The sequence below is a fragment of the Triticum dicoccoides genome, chromosome 6B (assembly GCF_002162155.2).
Source record: "Triticum dicoccoides isolate Atlit2015 ecotype Zavitan chromosome 6B, WEW_v2.0, whole genome shotgun sequence".
NCBI lineage: Eukaryota > Viridiplantae > Streptophyta > Magnoliopsida > Poales > Poaceae > Triticum > Triticum dicoccoides.
In genome coordinates this window covers 448,727,847-448,736,240 of record NC_041391.1, presented here as the reverse complement: position 1 = coordinate 448,736,240, position 8,394 = coordinate 448,727,847, and positions in this window count along the sequence as shown.

Below are 8,394 nucleotides of genomic sequence, written 5' to 3'. Positions count from 1 at the left end.
CTATCATGTTGTTTTGCTGCTCCGAAGAGAGCATCGTGATCTGAAATTTCAGACTAGTGTTAATTTCACAAAGTCTGAAATCTGTTTTGCATTTGCGTTTTAGCCATGCTTGTTTGAACCTCTTAATGGATGAATTTGCCTATGGCTCAGTGCCAGTGTTTTGTCAACCATCTTGTGTACATCACTGCCATGTATTTTGTTTTCATGTTTGGTGGCTGTAGCATGTTCATTTCGTTGCATTTAGATGCCTACTTGCTGTAAATCGCAGACCGGTGTCATATCTGAAAACGCTTGCCATTTCCAAACCGTAGCTCCGATTCCAATGATCTTTATATAGTTTTCAAGCGATTTCATCCCCTCTATCCAGTGGCACACTTGTTTTTCCAAGTTGATGCCAGGTTCATGCATTTCCTGTCATATCTCGCATTTTGCATCCCGCATCGCATCCCGCATAGCATATCGTCATTTCATCATATTGCTTGGTCTTGCCGTGGTTGATTGTATCCTTGTTGCTTGTTTGTCTTGTGGGTAGAGCCGGGAGACGAGTTCGCTACCGAGGAGCCCGTTGAGTTTGCTTTCGAGGATCCAGTCAACTCTGACAACTGTGCAGGCAAGATGATCATACCCTCGAAATCACTACTATCTTTGCTATGCTAGTTTGCTCGCTCTTTTGCTTTGCCACTGCTACGATGCCTACCTTTTGCTTGTCAGCCTCCCAATTGCCATGTCGATCCCCTAACCCACCATTGTCCTAGCAAGCCGTTGATTGGCTATGTTACCGCTTTGCTCAGCCCTTCTTATAGCGTTGTTAGTTGCAGGTGGAAGATTGGAGCCGTTCCTTGTTGGAACTTTTATTTACTTGTTGGGATATCACCATATATCTTACTTAATTAATGCATTTATATACTTGGTAAAGGGTGGAAGGCTCGGCCTTATGCCTGGTGTTTTGTTCCACTCTTGCCGCCCTAGTTTCCGTCATATCGGTGTTATGTTCCCGGATTTTGCGTTCCTTACACGGTTGGGCTATTATGGGAACCCCTTGACAGTTCGTCTTAAGTAAAGCTCTTCCAGCAATGCCCAACATTGGTTTTACCATTTGCCACCTAGCCTTTTCTTTCCCTTGGGTTCTGCAGACTCAAGGGTCATCGTTATCTTACCCCCCCCCCCCGGGCCAGTGCTCCTCTGAGTGTTGGTCCACCTGTCAGCTACCGGTGGCTACCAGGGGCAACTCTGGGCTGGCCTACCCGTACCTAGGACAATCTGAGTGTGCCCTGAGAAAGAGATATGTGCAGCTCCTATCGGGATTTGTCGGCACATTCGGGCGGTGTTGCTGGTTTAGTTTTACCCTGTCGAAATGTCTTGTTGTACCGGGATACCGAGTCTGATCGGAATGTCTCGGGTGGAGGTCTATTCCTTCGTTGACCGTGAGAGCTTGTCATGGGCTAAGTTGGGACTCCCCTGCAGGGATTGAACTTTCGAAAGCCGTGCCCGCGGTTATGGGCAGATGGGAATTTGTTAACGTCCGGTTGTAGAAAACCCGAAGTTGACCTTATTTAAAATACATCAATCGCGTGTGTAACCGTGATGGTCTCTTCTCGGCGGAGTCCGGGAAGTGAACACGGTGTTGGAGTTATGCTTGACGTAGGTTGCTATAGGATCACTTCTTGATCATATTTGTATTGCTCGTGCTTCGCCTTCTCTTCTCGCTCTCTTTTGCGAATAAGATAGCCACCACATATGCTAGTCGCTTGCTGCAGCTCCACACATTTTTTGCCTTATCCATTCCTATGAGCTTAAATAGTTTTGATCGCGTGGGTGTGAGATTGCTGAGTCCTTGTGGCTCACAGATACTACAACTCCAGATGCTGGTCCAGGTGATTTCGCTCCAGGTGACGAGTACGAGCTCAAGTGGGAGTTCGACGAGGACTCTCAGCGTTATTATGTTTCCTTTCCCGATGATCAATAGTGGTGCTTGGTTGGGGTTATCGATTCAGGACCTTGTCGCATGTTGGGTTATTTTCTATTTTGGCGCCGTAGTCGGGCCATGAGTGTTTGTTTGATGGATGTTATTTATGCACTCTGATGTGACATGGCAAGTGTAAGCCAACTATGTTATCTCCCCCTTTTATTATATATTACATGGGATGTTGTAATGATTGCCTGACTTGCGACATTGCTTTCAATGCGGTTATGCCTCTAAGTCGTGCCTCGACACGTGGGAGCTATAGCCGCATCGAGGGCGTTACAAGTTGGTAATCAGAGCCATCCCCGACCTTAGGAGCCCCATTGCTTGATCGTTTTTAGCAGCCGAGTTGTGTCTAGAAAAATGTTTTGAGTCCTTAGGAATTATATATCGGAGAGCTTAGGAATTCTTTTACTTCCCAGTCTCCTCATCGCTCTGGTAAGGCATCCTGATGTAGAGTTTTGACTCTTCTCTTCTCAAATTTCACTAAAAAAAATTTTTTAGGATCACGCGAGTATCTTGGTTTTGTTCCGATGGTTTTGTGACGAGAACATTGTTCTTGGTGCCTCCTGTCTTTAGGGGTTGTGGCAGTGTCCCGGGGAGTTGAGCTCCGAGGTGTTGTCGTCACAATTTTATCGTTGCAATTCTGGTATACTTGAGATATGTGCGCGACATCGGAAATCTCTTTTATGCAGTTCGTTGGTGAGATAACCTCGACGCCACCCAGTACTGGGGCGGGAGTTCGGGAGTATCGCCATAACTTGTATAACGGATGCTTTTCGAAGGTTGAGATAGATGGTTTCCGAAGTTTTCCTGGTTATGTGTTGAAGGATGGATACAGCTGGATGTAGGATTTGCTAGTTTGGGTGAGATATTTTGCTTCCCCTGTATCCCCAACACCTGATTGCATAACCAGAAAGGTTCGGGAATTTCATAGTTGGGAATTCTAGTAGCTCTAGTTCTTCTTCCACGGATATTGGTTTGAGATTGGGATTTCTTACCGATTATTCGTTCTTGATCCGTACCTTGTTGATTTATTTCTCTACCTTAATTCTTCGTGGCTCCTCAATTTATCGATATGTGACCACTTCAAGAGAAATGCATTCGTTCATTCTGTTCGGATGTGAAGACTATATGTTGCAATTTTCATTTCGTTGGATTCAGCTTCTATATTGTTGTCTATCAGTGTGCTAATGGTGGTCAACCTGTTCAGGATGGCTCCTCCAACGCGCACGACTCCGAATCCTGATCCGCCTCCACCTCCGCCTCCTCCGGAAGCATGGCAAGCTGTGATGGCCGCTACTAATGCAAACACACAGTTGATCATGCAAATTCTCCAAGAGCGCAATCAAGGCAGTCAAGGGAATCAAGGCCATAATCAGCACCACTTTGCTACTCTGAACCAGTTCCTTGCTAATGGCCCAAAGACGTTCAGCGGTTGTGTTGAGGCTACCGATGCTGACGATTGGCTAGTGGATCTGGGCAAGCATTTTGAATGTAGCAACGTCAGGCCTGAAGATTTCGTCAAGTTTGCTTCTTTCCAGCTCAAAGATCAGGCTGCAGAGTGGTTCCAGCAGTACAAGGATTCCAGAGGTGGACGTGTTATCACTTGGGACGATTTCCGTCAAGATTTCCGCGCTCATCACATCCCTCAAAGTGTGGTTGAGAGTAAGCGTCAGGAATTCCGCAATCTGAAGCAAGGCTCTTTGTCTGTCTATGACTACAACAAGTTGTTCCAGAAGCTCGCCCGTTTTGCCAAGCAGGATGTTCCTGATGAGAAGAGCATGATCTATCAGTTCAGGGGTGGTCTTCGTGAGGAAATTCAGCTCGCTCTTGTCCTCTTTGAGCCGTTGAGATACGATGAGTTCTACAACATGGCACTGAAGCAAGAGGCTGCTCAGTTGAGGTGTGATGCTTCCAGGAAGCGTGTCAGAGATGTTACTCCGTCTTCCTCTACTCAAGTGGTCAAGCAGCAGAAGTATTGGCTTCCTCCTCCTCCGTTCCGTCAGCCGTATCAGCAGAAGAGCAAAGGTGGCAGTGGTTTCTCCCACCCACCCAACCCAGGCTTTCAGAACAAGTCTTCGTCTCAAGCGCCAAGATCGAGTGCTCCGTATCACCGTCCACTTTCAGAGGTCACGTGCAACAAGTGCCAACAGAAGGGTCACTATGCCAACAAGTGTACCAACCAGAGGCGTCTTCCTCCTCCTCCTCCTGTCAGATCGGCAAGTACAGCTGTGGTCAAGCATAACCCCAAGTCCGCCAAGGTCAACTTGATGAATGCAGCTCAGGCAGAGGACTCGTCAGATGTGATCATGGGTAACCTTCCTGTTAATGATATTCCTGCAAAAGTTCTTTTTGACACTGGTGCATCGCATTGCTTCATCTCGAGACCGTTTACAAATAGGCATGAATTGGTCTCACAAGTTTTACCTAGTCCTTTAGAAGTTGTCTCTCCCGGTAAGCGCATGCAGGCTAACTCCATCGTTCCGGATGTTTCTATCACTCTGGGTGACTACAAGTTCTTGGCTTCTCCTACGGTTCTTGGCAACTCGGATATCGATCTTATTCTCGGGATGGACTGGCTCTCTAAGCATAAAGCTCAGCTTGATTGTGCAGCCAGGCAGATTCAACTGACTCATTCGTCTGAGGATGTCATTGTCTTTGCCGCTCGGGATAATACCATCCGGTTGTTTTCTCTCAATGAGAAGGGTGAATTGGATGCTATTTCGCAGATTCCGGTTGTTTGTGAGTATCAAGACGTTTTTCCAGAAGAACTTCCAGGGATGCCTCCGCACCGGCCAGTTGAATTCGTTATTGAACTTGAGCCTGGTACGGAACCTGTGTGCAAACGTCCCTCCAAGCTCGGCCCCGAAGAGTTGAAGGAGTTGAAGAAACAACTCGATGAGCAAGAAAGATTGGGTCTCATTCGGCCTAGTAATTCTCCGTGGGGTTGTGGTGTTCTTTTTGTGAAGAAGAAGGATGGATCGAGACGACTTTGTGTTGATTACCGTCCAGTAAACAAGAAGACCATCAAGAACAAATACCCACTTCCCAACATCAATGAGCTGTTCGAACAACTCAAGGGTGCTCAAGTATTCTCCAAGCTTGATCTCCGTATGGGTTATCATCAGATTCGTATTCGTGAGCAAGATATTCCCAAGACGGCGTTCAGGACAAGCTTTGGTTCATATGAATACACCGTCATGTCTTTTGGCCTCGCCAACGCTCCTCCGACGTTCTCTCGCATGATGAACTTCATCTTCAACCCCTACACCAATGAATTCGTTTTGGTCTATCTCGACGACATTCTGGTTTTCTCGAAGAACAAGGAAGATCATGCTAAGCACTTGCGTTTGGTTCTTGACAAGCTCAGGGAACATCAGTTCTACGCCAAGTTCTCCAAGTGTGAATTTTGGCTCGATGAGGTTCTTTATCTTGGTCATATCATCTCTGCCAAGGGCATTTCCGTGAATCCTGAGAAGGTGTCTGCAATTGTGAATTGGGAACCTCCTCAGAACGTGAAGCAACTCCGCAGTTTTCTCGGTCTCGCAAGCTATTGCAGAAGATTCGTTGAAAACTTTTCTAAGATCGCCAAGCCTCTCTCAAATCTTCTTCAGAAGCACGTCAAGTACGTTTGGTCTCCGGAGTGTGATATTGCTTTCAACACTTTGAAAGAGAAATTGATCACTGCTCCAGTTCTGACTCCGCCTGATGAAACCAAGCCGTACGAGGTCTTTTGTGATGCCTCTCTCCAAGGTCTCGGTGCTGTACTGATGCAAGAGAAGAAAGTTGTTGCTTATACCTCTCGCCAGTTGAAACCTAATGAGAAGAACTACCCCACTCATGATCTCGAGTTGGCGGCAGTTGTGCACGCTTTGTTGACTTGGAGACATCTTCTATTGGGAAGGAAAGTGGATATTTTCACTGATCACAAGAGTCTCAAGTACATCTTCACTCAGCCTAATCTCAACCTCAGGCAGACTCGATGGGTCGAAATGATTCAAGAGTACAATCCGAGTATCGAGTATACTCCAGGAAAGGCTAATGTGATTGCTGACGCGTTGAGCAGAAAAGCATATTGCAACAGTCTGATTCTCAAGCCTTATCAACCCGAGCTTTGTGAAGCTTTCCGCAAACTTAATCTGCAAGTTGTTCCTCAAGGTTTCCTCGCCAACCTTCAAGTCTCTCCTACCTTAGAAGACCAGATTCGCCAAGCCCAACTTCTTGATGCTATGGTGAAGAAGGTGAAGATTGGTATTGCAAAGAGTCAGTCCAAGTACAAGTGCTACCGACTAGATGACAAGGACACTCTCTTCTTCGAGGATCGAATTGTTGTGCCAAAAGGTGAACTTCGTAAGGTGATCATGAACGAGGCTCACAACTCTCTCCTCTCCATCCACCCTGGGAGTACGAAGATGTATCAGGACCTCAAGCAAGCTTATTGGTGGACTCGAATGAAGCACGAGATCGCTCAATTCGTGAACGAGTGTGATGTCTGCAGAAGAGTGAAGGCAGAACACCAAAGGCCAGCTGGTCTCCTCCAACCTCTTGCCATTCCAGAATGAAAGTTTGACCACATTGAAATGGACTTCGTGACTGGGTTTCCAAAGTCCAAGCGTGGCAATGATGCTATATTTGTTGTCATCGACAAGCTCACCAAAGTGGCTCATTTTCTGCCTATCAAAGAGTCGATCACTGCAGCTCAATTGGCGGAACTCTATACCTCTCGCATTGTCTCTCTGCACGGTATTCCTCAAGTGATATCTTCAGACCGTGGCAGCATCTTTACCTCCAAGTTTTGGGATTCTTTTCAGAAGGCCATGGGCACAAACATCCGCTTCAGCACAGCTTTCCATCCTCAAACAAGCGGTCAAGTCGAGCGTGTCAACCAGATTCTTGAACATATGCTCAGGGCTTGTGTGATTTCTTTCGGCATGAAGTGGGAGGACTGTCTTCCTTATGCTGAATTCTCATACAACAACAGCTTTCAAGCAAGTTCGGGCAAGGCCCCTTTTGAAATTCTTTATGGCAGGAAGTGCCGTACCCCTCTCAACTGGTCTGAAACCGGTGAACGTCAGCTGCTGGGTAATGACTTAATCACAGAAGCAGAAGAAATGTGCAAAGTTATTCGTGATAACCTCAAAGCAGCTCAATCCCGCCAGAAGTGCTACTATGATAGTAAGCACCGTGATCTGGTTTTGGAGATCGGAGATCATGTTTACCTCCGCGTCTCTCCCTTGAAAGGTACTCGTCGCTTCGGTATCAAAGGGAAGCTTGCCCCTAGATACGTGGGACCTTTCAAGATTGTCAGCAAGAGAGGCGACCTCGCCTATCAACTCGAGCTTCCTTCAAACTTTGCAAATGTTCATGATGTGTTCCATGTCTCTCAGCTTCGAAAGTGCTTCAAGACTCCTGACCGCACCATCAACTTCGAGGACATTGAGCTACAAGAAGATCTCTCTTATCGTGAGCACCCAGTTGCTATTCTTGAAGAGACTGAATGCAAGACTCGCAACAAGTCAATCAAATTTCTCAAAGTTAAGTGGTCTCACCATTCCGACCGTGAAGCCACCTGGGAACGCGAGGATCACCTCCGTTCTGAGTACCCGGAGTTCTTTCAGTCCTAGATCTCGGGACGAGATCTTTTCGTAGTGGTGGAGTGTTGTAACGCCCCAGATATAATTTCCATATTTGTATCCAACTCTTGCCGTCTCCGGCGCTAACTTATATTTATTTCTCGGGTTCTGTTCTTCGTCTCCTTGTGTTGTTTTCGTTTTTCGTGCATCGCATATCATGTCATCTCGTGCATTGCATTTGCATACATGTTCATCTCATGCTTTTGAGCATTTTCTCCGTTGTCCGTTTTGCATTCCGGCGCTTCGTTCTCCTCCGGTGGTCATTTCTAGCTTTCTTTCGTGTTTGGGAATTAAACATTTCCGGATTGGACCGAGACTTGCCAAGCGGTCTTGGTTTACTACCGGTAGACCGCCTGTCAAGTTTCGTGTCATTTGGACTTCGTTTGATGCTCCAACGGTTAACCGAGGGACCAAAAAGGCCTCGTGTGTGTTGCAGCCCAACACCCCCCCAATTTGGCCCAAAACCCACCAAACTCTGCTCCATGTCCTAGAGCGTTCGATCACGATCGTGTGGGCGAAAACCGCACCTCATTTGGACTCTTCTAGCTCCCTCTATGCCTATATATACACCCCTCCGTTTTCGGATCTCTCCCTCTCCCCGAAACCCTAAAAAAAATCATCCCCGCCAGATCCGCGCCGACGGACGTGTCCGCCCCCGGCCGGACGCGTCCGCCGCCGCCCGCCTCCGCCATCCACGACGCGACACGTGGCGCCTCCGTGCCCACTTCGTCGGCCGCCGCCGCCGGCCCGCGAGAGCCCGGGGCCGGCCCTCTTCTTCCTCGACCGGGCCCGAGT